Genomic DNA, 20,532 nt, shown 5'->3' on the forward strand with positions numbered 1-20,532 from the left:
TGTCGTTAAAGCCCAAATGGCATCTCACGCCACTTTCACAACGTCTCATTGATGTTGTATCACAGGAGAGGACGCTTCGCAGATGCAATCTACACCCACATGCCGGGCTCGAGGGCGCAGCGGAACGCATCCGGGGACCCAATGAATATTTCATCTTGGCGTAATTGCCTTGCGCTGAGATGAACACACACAGACATGTGTAAAATGCTATACACGGCTAATGCAATTGTAAGGTGAGTCACCAAGAGAACTTTCTAGGAAGACAAATGCTTGTAGCAGCATACAAAAAGATTTTGCCTAAACACTAAGGAAGAAACACTGAATTCTGATGGCAAATAGTGTGCCCGCTTCCCATCCAGGCGACCCAGGTTCGAGCGGGGCGGATAGGACCGGAGGAGTTACACTGGCAAAGCAAAGTGGTAAGGCTGCACAATTATGACAAAAATCTGTTTTTGTGGTAGGCAACTGCATGCATGCCATATTCTTTATGTAGATTACACAACCAAACTGGTTCAGACAGGATCAGTGGGAACAGACTGGAGTTAAAATCTTTCTGGGTTGCAATTATAGGTCAAAATGATCCAGTCTACAAATGCTGAAGCTCTCGTTTCAAAAGACACTTCAAATTTCCAATAATTCCCTTTAAAAACATCCATCTTTCTAATCATTAAAGCATACAGCAAGTCTTTCTCATAGACAGCTGCGAAGGAAACCATGGACACCTACATGAACACAACTAATCAGAGCTAGGCTAAAGTTAGGCTAGCAGACTTCAGTCAAAGTTCTGTGCAAAAAACAAAAACATGAATGAATCAACGACATTCGAGTCTCTCAAGCAAGTAAACAAGCAGTGTTCTTGTCATTTGCAGAGAAAAACAACACTCGCCCATAAGAGATTTCTCAACTAACACTTGACATACAACTCAAAAAATGTTAGGTTGATATGTTGCGAAGGAGGCATGTGCGAATAAAACGTCTGCAAACAATGGGAATAGTAGAAACCAAAATGTTATAAAAAAAATAAAAAAAAGAGTTTAATGAGTTTAAGTAAGACTTGAGTTCACATGAATCAAAATAAAATCACATTGAATGATACAGTATACCGTGAAACTGTGATATTTTCTGAGATGGTTATCATACTGTGAAAATCTCATATCAAAATCTACAGCCCTAATGGATAGTAAAGGTTCCTCATGTAACCAAAGATACCAATAAATAACCTTTATAAGAGTCTTGGGTATTTACAGTATGTTTGCCTTAAATGTCACTAATTAAATTAAAAGTTGAAATATCAGTGAATGCTACTATGTATATTGTAGCATTCACTGAATATGTCTACTTTTAATATATATATATATATATATATATATATATATATATATATATATATATATATATATAGTAGCGTTCACTGAATATGTCGACTATTCAGTGAATGCTATGATATATACAGTATATATATATATATATTAATAGTCGACATATTCAGTGAACGCTATATATATATATATATATATATATATATATATATATATATATATATATATATATATATATATATATATATATATATAGTAGCATTCACTGAATATGTCGACTTTTAATTCAGTCCAGGGTATTGAGGGGGGAAATGGTAATAAGTAATCATGCCATATTTCCCTTTACCTTCTATTTACATGCACACTAGTAAAGTGAAAGAGTGCCGCTTTGATACGCTAACACACACGCAGCAGCATGACATTATGTTCTCATGGCTGCACAGTGGACCTGTATCCACAGAGGCTCAGCATGCGTCCTCAGAGACTTCCCTCATCTTCCCGCCGCGGGGCCTTAACAGATCAATAAGTGGGAGTTCATCAGTTAGAGTGAATTGGCTGCTGGTGACCTTCACAATAACATGCATCAGTAATCACCAGGGCTTCTCTCATCAACCACCACTCTGTGTCATATCTTCTCTGCTGTATGTACACACACACACACACACACACACACACACACACACACACACGGGTCTCATACCTACTTTTCACATACTCTCTGGCTTTGCTATAATCAGGGGTATAAAATATTTCTTGATTACTGTACTTTTCACAAATCAAACACACACATTTGAGCTTTAACTTTCAACAGGTAAACATCTGGCTTCATGGATGGATGGATGTAGCCACTAGATGTCTGTGTAATATATTTGCTGAATGCACAAAATTGAGTGCAAATAAAATTAGTGTTGACAATTTAAATACAGTTCATGTTTTGATGGGAATGATTGCTTTTTTAAATTAAATGTTACAAAATCTCCAAAAAGTCTTTAAATGAGTATTTAATGTTAAATTAATTGTAAGTCATGTTTAGTGCTGCTCTTGTTAGAGAGTGGATCAAGCGGTATTACAATGATATACTGAGTAGCAGTTAGGACTGTCAATGAATTATTATTATTATACTTATTATTTATTAAAATAATTCCATGATTTGCTCATTAATTAATCTAATCAGTCACAAATAATTAAATATCAATATTTGCTGAGAAAAAAAATAGGTTTAAATTCTGTCACTCTTCATTAATTCATCACAAGTTCTTATATTACGTTTACCAAATGTTTCTGGCCTCTGCATCACATCTGGCTCATTAAAGGGATAGTTCATCCAAACATGAAAACTCTCTCATGATGTGCATGACTTTCTTTCTTCAGATGAACACAAACAAAGATTTTTAGTCCATATAATGCAAGCGTACAGGACCGCTTCAGAAACCACACAAAGTGAACACAATCAAGTTTAAAATATTTGTATTTGTATTTTTCTAACACACTCCTATCATTTCACTTAAGATGACACTGATTCATCAGCAGGGGTTGTTTGAGTTACTGATGTCTTCACTGTATAGTTTTTGAAGCGTTATTTTTGGACGTCCCATACAGTTGCATTATATGCAGAGAGATGATTTTTTCTTTTTAAACACTTAAAACACTGTTTTTGTTCATCTGAAGATAGTCATATACATATGGCATGGCATGAGGTTGTAAAGGATGGAGTTTTCCTTTAAGGGTTGTATTTTGTGTGTGTGCGCATTCCACTTTGCTGCATTTTATTGTTGTTGTTGCACTAGATAAATAGATGTTTCTCACTTTAACCAAACCTTTGTATGTCTGTCTGACAAAACATTTTATGCAGTTTAATTTTAAGCAATTTCACTTTGCATTGAGGAGATGGGGTTCAACATGGGGAAATAAGAATCTCTCTCTCTCTCGGCCATATACTTGTACTTATACTGAAGATTTTCACTGAGTATCTGTGCTTTCATTTGGGTATAATTTTTTTGCACTTTTTACACCCCTGGCTATAATGCCCACGTTCACCCAAAGAAAGCAATATGCAATTAAGTTCTCAAAGTTAATACTCTGTGTCTCTACTACAAGAAATAAAACCTATGTTAGGCTTTGAGATTTTTTATTTATTTTATTTTTTTTGCCAGGACTTTTCTTTTCTCTCTTCTTTTCAAATAGCATGTAGCATGAGATTTGGCAGTAAAGTTGAGTGCACAATAGATAACCAGTGCTCTAGCCAAGGCCCTGTAGTCCCACTCAGATCTATTTTTGATTAATGTAGCAGCATCAGGGCTCCAGCACAAAAACTCCATAATTATACAATGACTCTGTTTGAGGCTAAATGGAAAAGGTTACTTCTGCTTATTTATTATGCATGTTGCTGATACAAGTTTTACGTATGTATGTAAGTGGCTCGTAAAAGTTAAACCTGAATGTTAACCACTTTGTCAACAATCTATAAGTCGATTGTTGACAATGATCATGCATGAAAAACAACAATGACCTACAGTCACCATTAACATTTTAACATAGTTCAGAAAAAATATACTGTTTGACAAAATGATTTGTTATTTAAAGTGGAAACTAAAAACATTTCCATCTATTTGATATTAACCCGTTCTAATGAACAAGAAATTGCAAAAGATAATGTGAACACTCCTGATATGGTTATTTGGAACTTGTTTTAAACACAAAAGAGATACCATGAGACCAGTGAGTCATGTTCAATACTGTATTGCTGTTCCATGCATTTATCCACTGACCTACAAAAACCCAGAGCTGACAGTGGTATTTACAAGTTCACTGGATCATTAAAATTGTTCAGCAAGGACAATTACAATAATATATATATATATATATATATATATATATATATATATATAGACCACGACATTGCGAATACATAATTGCATTTCCTGGGAATCGAGCCCATGACCTAGGCTTTGACAACATCATGTAGTTTGAGCTAAAGGTATTCAGCACAAATAAAATTTTGTATTATGGACTTGACCTCACACAGACAATTTATCAAAACCATAAATGATCATGTTAAATTATTCTCAAATAACGAAAGTGACTTCCTTGTAATAAATAGTAATGGCCAGCCATTAGTCTAAGCAGCACTTTATGCAAAATATTAAAAATAAAAATCAACCGCTAATTTCAAACCTCTGACCCTCCATATACCCATTCACCCAATGAGTGCCGACTCCAAACACAGCCAGTCAAATGATTCTGACAGTGAAGCAGGGATCTGATGAGGGCTTGTGTTCTCTGACAGTCTGTTTAGAGCAGGTCAGCAGGAGTGTCTTCAGCGGTGATGAGCACTAACCACTGAAAACAATAACACAAACTGCTCTAATAACAGCCAGAAGCTCATAAACCCTAGGAGTCAAGAATCATCTTTTATGTTTATTTTATTCTCCTCATCTCCGTCACTGTTTGCACTGTGAAAATCCTTCAGTTAGTCCTTTTATAGCTTCTGCCTGGGGGAATGGTGGTCTTGAGATCACCACCCACACTTTCACCACTGCTCTTCCTTCTGTCTATAACTTCCAGAACTCTGCATTTATTAAAAAGGCTGTTTATAGCATTTGCCACCAAGGCCCCACTGAGCAGCTGGATGGAGATAAATGAGTCACTTTACATTTCCAAAAACTAATTGTTCATGTGGGTTCCAGTGGTGCAGATCGTCCATAGGTCTCTTTTCAGAGTGCTTATCATCTGGATCCTGCTGACAGACACTCAGAAACTCAAACCTATGAATTTCACTTTAACCACAGCTTGGTCACAACTGTCAATTACTGTGCAGAGATTCCTACAAATGATCGGAAGGGAAAAAAAGGAAGTAATACTCCTCACTGTGACACTCGTGAAGGACATGAGTTTCATTTATATAGATTCGATGTGTTATAGGTAAAAAGATATTTGTAAAATTGTCTGGGTTTGAAAAATCAGAATGCTGCCAGTAGGGAGAAATTTTGCATAAAATATGAAACAAGTATCTCTGTTGCTTAGATACTCACAGCAGAGTAAATGTAACACCACAAACTTCACATAAAACTTATGAGTGCCTCTCCATGTCACTGGTTGTGAATTTCATATATATTTCAAATAAATGCTATTCTTTTATTCTTATCACAGTTTCCACAAAATAATAATAATAATAATAATATACATATATCATCAACCATTACTCCAGTCTTTATTTTATTTTAATATAATATATATAATTTAATATATATATACACACACACACACACACACACACACACACATACATATATATATATATATATATATATATATATATATATATATATATTTTTTTTTTTTTTTTTTTTTTTTTTTTTTCTCAGTAAAAAACAACAGGAGTCCCTATCACCATTAAAAAAATAGCTAAATGTGTGTATATTTTCCAGGTGACTGCCTTTTAGAGAGAAGCCATTTGGAAATTTCTCAATTTGCCATCTGTGCCCGTCAAAAGCATGATTGATGATCCTAAAATCTGAATATGAATCATATATACAAAAAGTATGGAAATCAAGTTAAAGCAGAAGTGAAAAGTTACTTTAAATAGCAGTCCATTTGGGATATGTGTAGTTACATAAAACACAAGGGAACCAACCCCATGAGGGATTCAATAAGCAAGAAATCACTCTCTTTCTCCTATGTGACTCTTCTTTGTGAGCATGAAATGTAGATTGTTGCATTAATCAAGTGTCAATGAAACAATCCGAGATGCCATCTGCTAATTGCAAATGCAGAGATATAAAAGGAGTCCCCTCATGCAGACAGACTGAAGCCCACTCCCTCCCAACCACGTCGTCATGCTGTACTCCGAGCAGACAGAAGTGATTATGGCCCGAATGTCGACCCACCATGAAGGTGGCAATACAAGTTAAGACCAACCAACAGCATTTTGGGATTTTTGTTGATTACCACATAAAATAACTCATCCCTTATTTTAAGTAAAAAAGCAAGGTTACAGTGGGGCCAATCTTTAGAGGATTTAAAAGCAGAAATGTGCTTATAATTTTAGAAAAGCACATATTAATTGAGAAGTACAGAGGTGAATGGGTCTGTCATAGTACTGCACTGCTACGCAAAAATGCTTGGTAGAGAGTCACTCAATATTCTGTGAAGCACACTCATTTTCTCCCCCACAAGACAAAATAAATCAGCTAACTTATTCCCACCCACAAAAAAAACCATTCCACACACAATCCATCCAAGGAAGAAGAGGACTGAACAGAAGACATGTCTCCAGCTGCCCCTCCCTGAAGCACATGCTCCATGAGCATCTTGGGTCCGATTCAAATAAAAGGGCTGTGTGCCAACAGCATTAAACATGTGTTTATTGCTCTTAATGAAAGCCAAGGGGAGCCAAATAAATCCTCAAAGGCTAAGCTGTTAGTGCTGCCTCCTGGTGGGCTGTGAAAGTGACCAAGACATCCCGGAGAAGAGGACAGGAGGCGCTGACGGATGAAACAATGGACAAAAAAATGTTACATTGATCCTGTCCTTAATCCAATCTAATCAAATCTATAAGCAAAACCCAATGCCAAATCCCAAAACCCAATTGTTAAATTGGTAGTGGCCAACCAGAAGCACGTCAAGTGCTTTGGGGGGCAGAAGGGAGGGTTTAGTGTGTTTTTGTGGGGGGCTGCATTATACCGGTCACCATTGTAGGAGGCTGTTGACATCTCTCTCAAGCACTGTCTGATTTAAGTGCTGCGTCAGTGATGGCTCGCTCATTACCCCACTGCCTACTGTATATTAACACTCCCGCTCATCTCACTTTCTTCCCTTTGATCCCCTCTCCTCTTCATTCATTACAGATAAAGCAGCCTCCACAATGGGTCTGTATGGTTTGGATAAAGACAATGGCCATGGTCCAGTTATTACAAAAAAGAAGAATTTCTTCTGGGGTGCACAAAATATGTTTTGTTTTGATGAATGTTTGTCCATAAAATAAAATTCACTGGCCCCACTGAAATTCACTGAAAATGGACATTTGTGATTTTTGTTTTATTATTATTATTATTATGTTGGCGCCAATAGCCTTGCGGTTAGTGCGCCGACATATACAGCGCAACTGCGCTGACGGCGACCCGGGTTCGAGTCCCGGCTCGTGGTCCTTTGCCGATCCCACTCCCCTCTCTCTTCACCAAAAAAAACACTTTCCTGTCTACTCTACACTGTCCTTTCCAATAAAGGCATAAAAAGCCCATAAATAAATCTTTAAAAAAAAAAAAAAAAAAATATTATTATTATTATTATTATTATTTTCTCAAAAAAAAAAAATGAAATGAAAATATTATGAATGCAGAATTTAACTTTTTGAGAAAACAATCCCTTTAAAGTGAAAGCTTCCAATATCAATATGACATTTCTTTTATTTTTATTTATTTATTTATTTTTAATTCAAGCAGGCTTCCTTTCCAACATGCTACATACCATTAAAATAATTATGCGCATGTGTATCACATGATTGAAGAGCTATTGACCCACTCTGCTCTCCTTTCTTATTCTAGTTTGGACAGCTTGCTATCACTCCTCCTCCCCAGAACTCAGCCAATCATGTCACATCGCTGAAGCTGTTACAGCCAATAGGCTACTGATTAACTGTCTTTGTTACTTCTCAGATGAGATTTAGAACACTGCGATCAGGATCACTTGAGCAGAGGAGCAGCTGCAATAAAGATTTGTGTTTTACATATAAATTAGTTAACACATTTATCATGCAAAATTCGAGCACATGTTTAAATCTGTTTGGAGTGCCATGTAAATACAGGGTTATAAGTGGCATCACTTTTCAATAAAGTTTAAATTATTTAGATTAGTTAAAGCATTAGGTATCATGAACTAACAATGAACAACATGTTTACTGCATTTATTAATCTAAGTTATCCAAGTTATTTATCAGGGATGCACCGAGCCTAGCTGATAACTTTATCCATGTTAAAGCCAAAATCGATAAATGGTCAGTATTGAAAATTCTGACCATTGAAAACAATAAAAACTAAAATCAATCGTTGTAAATGCTACAAGTGATTTCAGTTATCACAACATAGAAATGTGTAGGATGAAAAATGGATATTCCTTCTGAAATATGTTAAAGATTACAATTAACAGAAAACTATTATTATATTATTAGTGTTTTAAAGACTTTTTTTATCAACTGACAGATTAATTAACCCTATAAATTACAAATATACTATTATTCATTGTTTAAATAATTCACCCATTTATCAATCAGGCCTGCACAGTTGCTCTCCGGTACCAGAACACAGAATGAGAGAGAAAAAAGAAGACTAAAGACATGCCTTCTAAAATCATGAGCATTCACACAGCATCGCATGCAGGGAAAGATGAGGACAGAGCAGTCTGTTACGCAGCATAATCACGTATAGAGTATTCCACTGAGACTGCAAAAACAGACAGACATGTACCAAGACCAGCCCTCTCTCACACGTATCTGCGGTTCACACTCCGGTGTCTTATTTTTCTTGTATTCTTAACCTTTTACCAGTCCCTTTGGGATGTGTATATGTGAGCGTGTGCGTGGGTGGCAGTAGATTAGTTCAGCAGGAGTGTAAGGGCACAAGGTTAGGGAGGTTACTGTGTTCTGGGGTTTCTCTGTGATTCTTACATCTCACTGAGGGAGTGAAATAAAGAGTCTCTTAAAACTAAGAATGGAAGGACAAAGAAAGAGACTAAGAGAAACAGAAATGGAGTAAGAAAAGATGAGCAGGGTGAGAGGGAGTGGAAACAGTCAGAACAAAGTCTCTCGCTCAAGTAGGGTTGTCTGTTCCTATTTAGGATGGACTTTCTGTGGGAATGTCAATGAATGCTGACAGAGCAAGACCCTGAGCGCTGTTTTAAGATGAGTGTGGCCTCCAGTCTGATAAATAAACTGAAAGTTTCATGACCTTCAAGTCACCCAAGTTCAAGTAGGTTCAGTTCCCTCCTTTCTGGAACAGAAAAATTATAAAAATGTACTGGCTGATTTTTCCTTGGGATTACGTATTATGTAATCCTTCTGAAGTGTCATTATTGCTTTATTTTACAGAACAAATGAATGAATGAATGAATGAATGAATGAATGAATGAATGAATGAATGAATGAATGAGTTGTTCATGAAACAGACTGATTCGATTCTCAAATTCAACTCACTGACTCATTAATTCAGCTATAGCCGTTAAGGATAGTTGACCCAAAAATGAAAATTCTGTCACCATTTACTCGCTCTCATGACTTTATTTCTTCTGTGGAACACAAAATAATATATTTTGAGAAATGTCTCATTGTTTTTTGTCTATACAGTCAAAGTAAATCTTCAAAGTGGTTACCAACATTCCACAAATGTGACTCTGTCTGTGAAAACCCAGCTGAAGTCTTTTTTTTTAATTATTATTATTTTACATAAAATCATCCTTCATAATGTAAAGAACATTCTCTGAAAATGTAACCTTGATATCTTTAATACTGAGCAAGGCCATGTCAAAGATTGAAATCATAGTGAAATTAATGATTGAAATCAAACTTTGATTGTTATCTCATAATTAGATGTTGAGACTTTAGCCTGGATTTCACAGACAGGGTCACAAATATCTTCTATTGCTGCGCAGAAGAAAGAAAGTCATACAGGTTTGGAATGACATGAGGGTGAGTGAACACTTAAAGCTCATAAGTAGTATGGACTACTTTTATGATACTTTAATAAGGCTTTTACATTCTTTTTAACTACAATGACAAAAAAAGACCATTACATTACAAGTAATGGGTTATTGTACAAGTAATTTAAGGTTTTGTGAGGCACAAATCAGTCTTCCGTATCTGTAACACAAATCAAACAACAGAGCAAGAGAACAGTCATAGGCAGCGGAGCATGACAGAGCAAAACATGTTGCTAAACAAATCAAACTAAATTTGCATTCTAATTCTAACTCTGCATCAACATCATAACATGATCATTACATTGTTTTTGAAGCATCCATCACTAATCTTTCTAAGAAAAAATACATCTCAAAGGAAATCTAGAAGTCTGACATCCACCTGTTAGAGGCCGACCGACGGAGACCTACATCCACTTCATCTTCCCCAACAGAGCAGCACCCCACTGGGGCAAAAGGAGACACTGAGCGGCCCCATTCATTATTAATCAGCTAATTAAAAGAGGTTCACTCCCCCATCACACAACAGATGATGAATGAAGAGGGAAGGACTAGAAAGCAGGACAAGTCCCCTGAGGAAGAGAGAAGAAAGTGAGAGGAAGTGAGGGTGAGATGCATAAGATGTGAAATGGACCCGGAGTAAACAAACAGCAAAGTTTCTTCTCATCTCAAGCAACTCAATCCTTGTAAGGCACAATATTAGGAAGACAGGTGGCCAAGAACCATGCTGATCTCTGAGCTCTCAAATCAGTCCTTGAACAGCGATCCAGGATTGATATTGATTACTATATCTGAATAAGTAATTTACAACTGAAGTTTTCCAAGAAAGCAAGCTCAAAAGTTTACTGCATCAGTTCAGTGAATATTTTTCAACTCTGTGGTTCTATATTTCCAGGACGTGCTTTACTCCAAAGTGATAAAAAGTTTTATAATGTTTTATAATGCTATAATGTTAGATTTCTAAATGCAGCTTTGGACAGCATAAGAAATGTATGATAGACAAAACTCTTACCGACCACAAATTCTGAATGGTAGTGTGTATAATTTTACAATAGTTAATATATTATGAACAAACATGAATGCTGATATATTTATAAAATAAACATTAACCTAGATCAGTGGTTCTCAACTCCAGTGCTCGGGACCCACTGCTCTGCACATTTTGTTTGTCTCCCTTATTTATCGCACCTGATTCAGATCATCAGCTCATTAGGAGAGAGATCCATGAACTGAACTGAGTGTGTCAGATTCAGAAACAATCAAAATGTGCAGAGCAGTGGGTCCCGAGGCCTGGAGTTGAGAACCACTGACCTAGATCAATACATGCTGTAAATGTATTTTCATTGTGCATATAGTTCATGATACTTAATGCATTAACTAATGTTAACCAACTGAACTTTGTTGTAAAGTGTTATCAAAATCACAGTTTTAGGTAATAGCATGGTACTCTTTGAAGTGGAGAGCCAAATTATTGTAAAGGAATACTGCAGTATAGTAATTTAATAGTACCAATCACTGTACCATGGTACCACCAGATAACTTTTTTATAAGGGAACTTTCCTGACAAATGTGCATTTTTACAGATTCCCTGCCTCAGAAACATTTGGCAAACACTGCACATAATCTTAAAACTCCAGCACTATTCCAAGACTTCTCCACTTGGCCGCATGTAATTTAAAGCAACATTGCAGTGTGTTTGTCTGCAATTCCGCCATCATGCAGACTTTTCCCAGAGGTCCCAGAGAACTGCACATCTCCTCTTTAATTACGAGCCTTTTATATAAAACACACACACACACACACACAGCTCAACCTGCTTCCTCAACTTAAAAACTAATTAAGCCACAGGAGGGAGCATGCTCCAGTTTTTTCCTCCTCAGCCATGTGATTAGAAAGAGAGAGCGAAAGAGTCCTGGCATCTGAAGAAGAGGAAGAGAGAGAGGAGGAAGCAGAGAACGTGCCCTGACACAGACTAATCACACTTTGAAATGCATATAAAACCATGTTTTTATGATGCCATCATATGTTACGCCCTGAAAATGACCCTCAACACACTGAAATGCTGTAACAGCAAAAAAAAAAAAAAAAAAAAAAAATCACAATAGAATTAGGACACATCCTTGATTTCCATTGAATGCACATACGCTCCATTTTTCTGCATTTCTTTTTTTTCCCAGCTATACCTTCTTTATTCATACCACACCATTAATTAATTGTAAAGGCACTGAGTCAGCTTCATACCTACCCATATATCTGCAGGAACTGCATGGCTAAGAAACCAGTCAAACCAATGCCAGTCAAGTTAAAGGGATAGTTGACCCAAAAATCAAAATTATGTCATTAATGACTCACCCTCATGTTGTTCCAAACCCGTGAGACCTCCGTTCATCTTCGGAACACAGTATAAGATATTTTAGATTTAGTCCGAGAGCTTTCTGTCCCTCCATTGAGAATGTATGTACGGTATACTGTCCACGTCCAAAAGGGTAATAAATACATCTTCAAAGTAGTCCATGTGACATCAGAGGGTCCGTTAGAATTTTTTGAAGCATCGAAAATACATTTTGGTCCAAAAATATCAAAAAAAACTACGACTTTATTCAGCATTGACTTCTCTCCCGGGTCTGTTATGAGCGCGTTCACCTCACATCCGGTTCGCGAACGAATCACTCGATGTAACCGGATCTTCTTGAACCAGTTCACCAAATCGAACTGAATCGTTTGAAACGGTTCGCGTCAACAATAAGCATTAATCCACCAATGACTTAAGCTGTTAACGTTTTTAACATGGCTGACACTCCCTCTGAGTTCAAATAAACCAATATCCCGGAGTAATTCATTTACTCAAACAGTACACTGACTGAACCGAGCCAGATAACGAATGAAACATTGACTCGTTCTCGAGTCAAGAACCGGTTGCATCGGTTTTCGGATCACCGGTAGTGATGGGAAGTTCTGTTCTTCTCCGCGAACCGGTCCTTTCGGACAGTTTGATTCAATAAACCGGTTGCCGAAAACGGTTCACCAGTTCTTTTGCGCTCGACGTAATGACTTCATTGGCGATGATTGCCCTTGATTGAAGCCTTCGGTTTACCCGCGCTCATAACATTAGCACAGAATCGGTTCAAAATCAATCACCAAAAGAACCAGTTCAGTTCAGACGCGCTGTGTGTCAGTCTGCTTCACGCATGCGCAGTATCATCAGCTCCTCGGTTCTCGAATCGCACGCGTCCGACAGAAACGGTTCTTGACTCGAGAACGAGTCAATGTTTCGTTCGTTATCTGGCTCGGTCATCAGTTCAGACAGTGTACTGTTTGAGTAAATGAATTACTCCGGGATATTGGTTTATTTGAACTCAGAGGGAGTGTCAGCCATGTTAAAAAAGTTAACAGCTTAAGTCATTTGTGGATTAATGCTTATTGTTGACGCGAACCGTTTCAAACGATTCAGTTCGATTTGGTGAACTGGTTCAAGAAGATCCAGTTACATCGAGTGATTCGTTCGCGAACCGGATGTGAGGTGAACGCGCTCATAACAGACCCGGGAGAGAAGTCAATGCTGAATAAAGTCGTAGTTTTTTGATATTCTTGGACCAAAATGTATTTTCGATGCTTCAAAAAATTCTAACGGACCCTCTGATGTCACATGGACTACTTTGAAGAAGTTTTTATTACCTTTCTGGACGTGGACAGTATACCGTACATACATTCTTAATGGAGGGACAGAAAGCTCTCGGACTAAATCTAAAATATCTTATACTGTGTTCCGAAGATGAACGGAGGTCTCACGGGTTTGGAACGACATGAGGGTGAGTCATTAATGACATAATTTTGATTTTTGGGTGAACTATCCCTTTAATAGAAACTGAGGGCATCAGAGTCGACTGATATAATGATTTGTTTATAGCGTCTTTAAATATTTAAGGACTAAATAAACAGAGAAGATAACGTCAATGCATTTTCTAGACAGACAGCACCGTAGTATCCTATGGGTGGGATGTGACCAGAACGGGTGTTAGTCTGACAGGCTGCCAGTGCTCAGTATCCTCCACAGACATCCCATCATGCCTGCTTCCTTTGATCTCCACATCCAGAATGGTGTCTTAAATTAGAAAAAGACCCAACATTCTTCATTCACCTTCCTAATTATCTCCAAACAGCTGTCCTCAGATTTCAAAATCCAAAAATCTTACATTCACACATGCACGCTTATACAAATAACACATTTTGTAATCCAAAAAAAAATGGATTTTTCAAAGCATCTGAGAGGAGACATTGTGGGTTTGTGAATAGATGTTCATATTATCATGCACGTAAACTTGTGTTTGAGGCATTACACCAAAGAGGTGCTATTTTATAATACATTACACCAAAGAGGTGCTATTTTTCAATACATTAGCCCAACTGAATACCTCTCAGATGTCTGAAATGAGTGCTGACCAGGGTGCCATTAGCAGGAGACATTCCTATTGTCATTAAGCCTCATACCATAATATATATATATATATATATATATATATATATATATATATATATATATATATATATATATATATATATATATATATATATATATATATATATATATATTTATTTATTTTTTTTTTTTTTTTGTCTTGCCAAGAAATAACTGCTTGTGGTTTCAGCAAACCCATCACTTCATCAGAATTTCTCCATCCAGGTTGGCACATCAACCATAACACCTTCCAGGACAGCCATGAACCTTGGAGTTGTGATTAATGATCAGCTTAATTTCACAGACCACACTGTTAGAACAGCCAGGTCCTGCAGATTTGCCTTATTCAGCATTAGGAAGATAAGGCTCTAACACTAGCACTCTCTACTTGTTTTCTTTTTATTTATTATAAGGAAAAATGAATAATAATAATAATAACAACAATAATAAAATAAAAAAAACTTGCAACATGTACTGTATTAGATTAACCAGGACTTGTCACAGCCCTTACATATTATTGCTCCTTTGTTGGTTTGTTTCTGTGGACCTCATTTGTAGTCGCTTTGGATTAAAGCATCTGCTAAATGACTAAACATAAATGCAAATGTTAAATTAGCTTTACATGATAGTAAAGGAAATCCATATTTAAAAATGGAGGAACTGATCACACACACTTGCAGAGTCTAAATTTTGTAAGGCGAAAAATGTCCATTGTTCATTATAAGTATCATAGCAAAGCATGAAGCACACACACAGAAGTCCTCAAACCAAGCAGATTTCTGTTGATCAACGCAGCGAATTTGCATGATCAACTTAAACATGAGTGAAATCTCTGTGAGGGAGTTTTCACCGAGGTTCCTATTGAAATAACTGTATTTCGTCCATTAAAATTTTACTGAGCAACGTTAAATATGACCACACCTTTAAACAAGCAATACTGACCAATCCTGACAAATGTAAAAAAAATATCAACTAATCAATATGGTACCAATGTATCATACACCCCTCCTTTTCTGTAAGACTGGTCTGTGAATTTAATAATGAGTTTAAGAGGAAACTGGCACATGACAGAAGGTGGGAAACACACAGAGCGTAAGTAAGTGGCGGCCAGTATTGAGAATTCATGAGGTAGTCATTCGTATTAATGTCAATTACATCTGCACAACAAATTCATATGCAACCAACTAGCCATTGGCTGCACATACGCTCAATACTTCATGCTTTATCTAGTCAGAAAATCCCCATTAACTCCAAGCAGATCCTGAAGTTTCGGTGTGGAAACATTTAGCTCCTGCACTGCATCCATTACACATGTTGTGTGAGTGGCTCACCGTGACTGATCTGATTAGCAAAAACAAGTCAGGTACACATACTGAGCCCACAAAATCCCACCAACCGCATACAACAATAAATTTATATTTTAAATGTGAAATTATGAAACTGGAAACATACATAAAATGTGACTAGACTGAAATTGACTAGAAAATGTGATCTAGATTAACAAGAGCATCCTTGTTTCAGAACTTTAAGACAAAAGCAAACATTACGCAGGAGAGTAAATCACATCTACTTTCATCTATTCAGTGACAGTAACATCAAAAAGCAAACACGTGATATATGGTGAGGTTTTAACCAGCAAATATAGACAATGAACATTATAACGTAATAGGTGTGTAATAGTAAAGTCAGCACTGAATAAGATGTGCTGAGGTTTTGCTTGATATGTAACAAGGTTCCCAGGACAGCACTGTTCGCAGTAATAGGTCATCCTGAGGCTGTTAGGTCTCTGCCTCCCCCCAACTGAGAACCTGCAGCCCAACACACACACACACACAAAACATATAAACACACTGAAGTGGACAAGAATACTCACGTAAACATGCCCGCAGTAACATATACTAAAACGCAAGGCTGAATTTGTATCTGGAGATTTCAGTATGTAATACTTTCTTAATCCATAAATACCATTCGCCCCAAATGTGTGTCAGTTAGAATTATTATATTTCAGATGAACATACTGTGCAGTTTCTTTATGTATTTTTGATGGTAATGCAAACTGATGTTTTAAAAAAAAAAAAAAAAAAAAAGATTTAAATATCCAATTTTTTTCTATTATTAAAACTATCATACACTTTTAAATTGAAGTTTCTTTATTGGCATCTAGGGTTCCATGAAGGAACTTTAAAATCCATGGAATCTTTCCATTGCACAAAAGGTCCTTTATGGTGGAAAAAGGTTCTTTAGATTATTAAAATATTTTTTCACACTGAGAAAAAAAAAAGGTTGTTTTAGGGTATCATTGAGAAAAAATTAATTTAAACAAAAAATTAAGAAGATTTTGTATTTTTTTTTTTAATGAACAACCATAAATGGCAGCATTAATTAAATAACATGAAACCTTATCCCTGAAGGCAGTTTAAATCTCTTACAAAGGTTGTCCACTTATATGCCAGTTGCATTTAAAACAAATAGAGTCAACACCCCTGTATAAAAAGAGTTATAGAGCTGCCCGAGGCCTTACAACGCTGGTATATTAGTTATGAGAATTTCCTCATGTACAGTAAAGGGCATTCCTACTGTATTCCTGCTGTGAGGGGAATTCTGGCCTTCTGTTCTTACGCAAGCGGTCAAAGTCTGGAACACCTCATTACTCTATATGCTCCGAGCGAGGACCCCTCCACGAGGATCCTTGAAGTGGGCCAAAGCATCCATCATAGAGGCCCAGAACTGAGACAAGCTCAGAGGCTCACAGGGGCCGTCTCAGGAGACCGGGAGTCATACCCCCACAGGGACTCGCAGGGAGATCCAAAACCCAGCATGAAGGATGATTTTTTTTTTTTTTTTTTTTTGGATAGTACAATGTGCATTCATTTTACCTTTGGATTTTATTGATTTCTGTAATATTTCTGCAGGGTTGCACATGGTGCTACTAAATGCCTTTTAAAGATAAAGTGAGAATCATGAATAGCCTAAATAAAATATAATTATTATAATATCATGAAAATAATTAAATTAAACAAAACTGTCCCTGTACAATTAATCATTGTTTAATGGCACAATAATCCCACTCCCGTTTTGATATTAATAAACTGTTTGCCAAAAAAAGCATGCACAAACTGATTTCACTGAACAGTGACCACATGCATGAATTCCTGTTCTTTTATCTTGGGATGACATGGAGTCGGGAACGGTTGCAAATACTACATCCCCCGCAGCAAAGACATGTAAAGTCAGAGAGTAACTGTAGAGTAACTCCGTCACTCTAAAGACGAAGAGAATAAATGAAGGGATAGAACGCTGTCTGTTCATATATGCAAAACAAAAGTGTGTAAGAGGGATCTGGACGTTAAATTTCCAGATGATTCTTCTTTCATAAAATCTGAATTTATGCAGCCATTTCTGTCAATACACAGAGCAATTTACTCAGAGCTGGGACTGTCTAATTGTGATTGGATTAGTGCACTTGTAAAGATGTCAAATCTGGGTCAATGTTATGCTCATGGTTTGTTCACTATTAATTTATTTTTAAAATATAATTAATTAATGCAATTCAATCCATATCATTAATTATTTTTTTTTATTATTATTATTAAAACCTTAAATAGACCGTCATAATATTTGATTATAATTCGTTTGAAAGAAAAAAAAAAAAAAAAAATTAAAAAAAAAAATTCCCTTTTCTGCCCCAGGCACCACTGAACTATGAACTGAACTTTTGCACTAAAAATCTTTTTATCTGAACTGTTTGTTCACTGGTTTGCACTCTATCCAGTGTAAAGTTTCCACAGTCAGTGATGGTTTGGGGTGCCATGTCATCTGCTGGTGTTGGTCCACTGTGTTTTCTGAGGTCCAAGGTCAACGCAGCCGTATACCAGGAAGTTTTAAAGTACTTCATGCTTCCTGCTGCTGACCAACTTTATGGAGATGCAGATTTCATTTTCTAACAGGACTTGGCACCTGCACACAGTGCCAAAGCTACCAGTACCTGGTTTAAGGACCATGGTATCCCTGTCCTTAATTGGCCATCAAAGTCGCCTGACCTCAACCCCATAGAAAATCTATGGGGTATTGTGAAGAGGAAGATGCGATATGCCAGACCCAAGAATGCAGAAGAGCTGAAGGCCACTATCAGAGCAACCTTGGCTCTCATAACACCTGAGCAGTGCCACAGACTGATCGACTCCATGCCACGCCGCATTGCTGCAGTAATTCAGGCAAGAGGAGCCCCAACTAAGTATTAAGTGAGGTACATGCTCATACTTTTCATGTTCATACTTTTCAGTTGGCCAAGATTTCTAAAAATCCTTTCTTTGTATTGGACTTAAGTAATATTCTAATTTTCTGAGATACTGAATTTGGGATTTTCCTTAGTTGTCAGTTATAATCATCAAAATTAAAAGAAATAAACATTTGAAATATATCAGTCTGTGTGTAATGAATGAATATAATATACAAGTTTCACTTTTTGAATGGAATTAGTGAAATAAATCAACTTTTTGATGATTTTCTAATTATATGACCAGCACCTATATTCAGGCAAGTCACAGATTTCACAGTATGGGTGAACCAATTCACAACGGGTTATAGATCAATTAGGACTAAATCATTGGCATGTTGTCTACCTAAAGTGTGTCTATCCGTGACCTCATCAAATTACAGATGCAAAAAAAAAGCCATAGGCCAGTTATTCATAGCCACTTCTTAGCGATCTCATATCCTTAACTGGAAAGGAGAATTAGATCTGACTTCAACACTTAATCATTGATTGGGGTCTGGTGATAAATGGAGGGAGACAGCTTGAACTCAAGAGACTGACATGCGTTCAGCCCTTGGACAGCAGCCCAGATGTTCACCACATCAATGAGAACCACACAATTAACAACCGTCCAATTACTCACAGATAATGATCTTTGTTGAAAGTCACCTTCTCATTTAAAACCCCTATGCTTTCCTAGCACTCAGTCTGTCATGAGAGATTTCTATATGATTCACAGAGCTGCTAATTAGAAGTCAGTGAGTCTTATCTAAGATTCAAACTCCTACAGCAGCACTTACTGTCAGGATTACTGACTGACCTGGGAATGGAAAAGATTAAGTAACATGGAGAAATGTGGACTGACTTAAGCTATTGATGATTAACTGATGACTACGGCAGCTTGGTGATGAAAGATGGGTTTTTGGATATGACTCCAGCTTTTTCATGTTTTCACTAAATATTTATCTGGTGACTGTGTGTGAATGAGCTACAAGCAGAAGATGGATTCAAAGCAGTAAAGAGAAAATCATAAGCAACACAGAGCTGACTAAAACATGCTACTCTGCACGTCTTTTACTTACTTCACTCTCTCCGTCGTCTTCTCTTTCAGCTGATAGCACAAAGGCATGACCCAAATAGACAGCAGCTCTCCACTGATTGGTTGCGATTACTCAAAGAAACTCCATCACATCATCAGATTTATGAATATAAATGGTGTACATGGGGGGGGGGGATTGGGGGTGCTCAAGCACCTGCCCCTTTAATCGACGGCACAAAAGTGCCCTTTCTGTGTGATCCGAGGTGCTCCAGGTCCAGACCAGAAAATTACTGCTTTGCCTTTGATCAGGTACAAGCAAAAATAAATCGGTAGTGTACTATTAAATCTGTCAGATTATTTTGATTTTCTGATATATCTATTCCTAAACACATCCACCTATAGGCAGAATAAATGAATCTTTATGTCCTTGTGTAAGTAATAAGTATCACACCGCAGTAACAGCTCTTTCCCACAGACTAGCAGTGATTCTATCAGCTCTCAGTTCCTCTCCAGCAGGGTACAGAGTAAGAAACCCACCTTAGACCCTCACACCGGATCAGAAGCTGGAGTAGGAGCGAGGGAGAAGCTGCGAGGGGGTGCGTGACTGACAGATCTGTGAATGAATGCAGGATGCAGTCATCTCATTTCCCTGCAACAGTGACATGCCGCTATCCATTCAATTAGACAGCATGGTCAGTCTGAAGAGTGAACAGACATGAGGGAAGAAATGGAAAAGATAAGATGGAATGGGCCCTCTTCACAGACTGTCATGTCATGT

General features: G+C 37.1%; 1 protein-coding gene across 8 annotated transcripts in view; it reads right to left on the reverse strand.

Moving 5' to 3' along the window:
• Positions 1 to 20,532, reverse strand: part of LOC109101252 (serine/threonine-protein kinase BRSK2-like) — a 129,585-nt gene that overhangs the window by 66,783 nt on the left and 42,270 nt on the right. The gene's annotated exons all lie outside the window — the stretch shown is intronic.

This window comes from Cyprinus carpio, chromosome A7 (assembly GCF_018340385.1).
Source record: "Cyprinus carpio isolate SPL01 chromosome A7, ASM1834038v1, whole genome shotgun sequence".
NCBI lineage: Eukaryota > Metazoa > Chordata > Actinopteri > Cypriniformes > Cyprinidae > Cyprinus > Cyprinus carpio.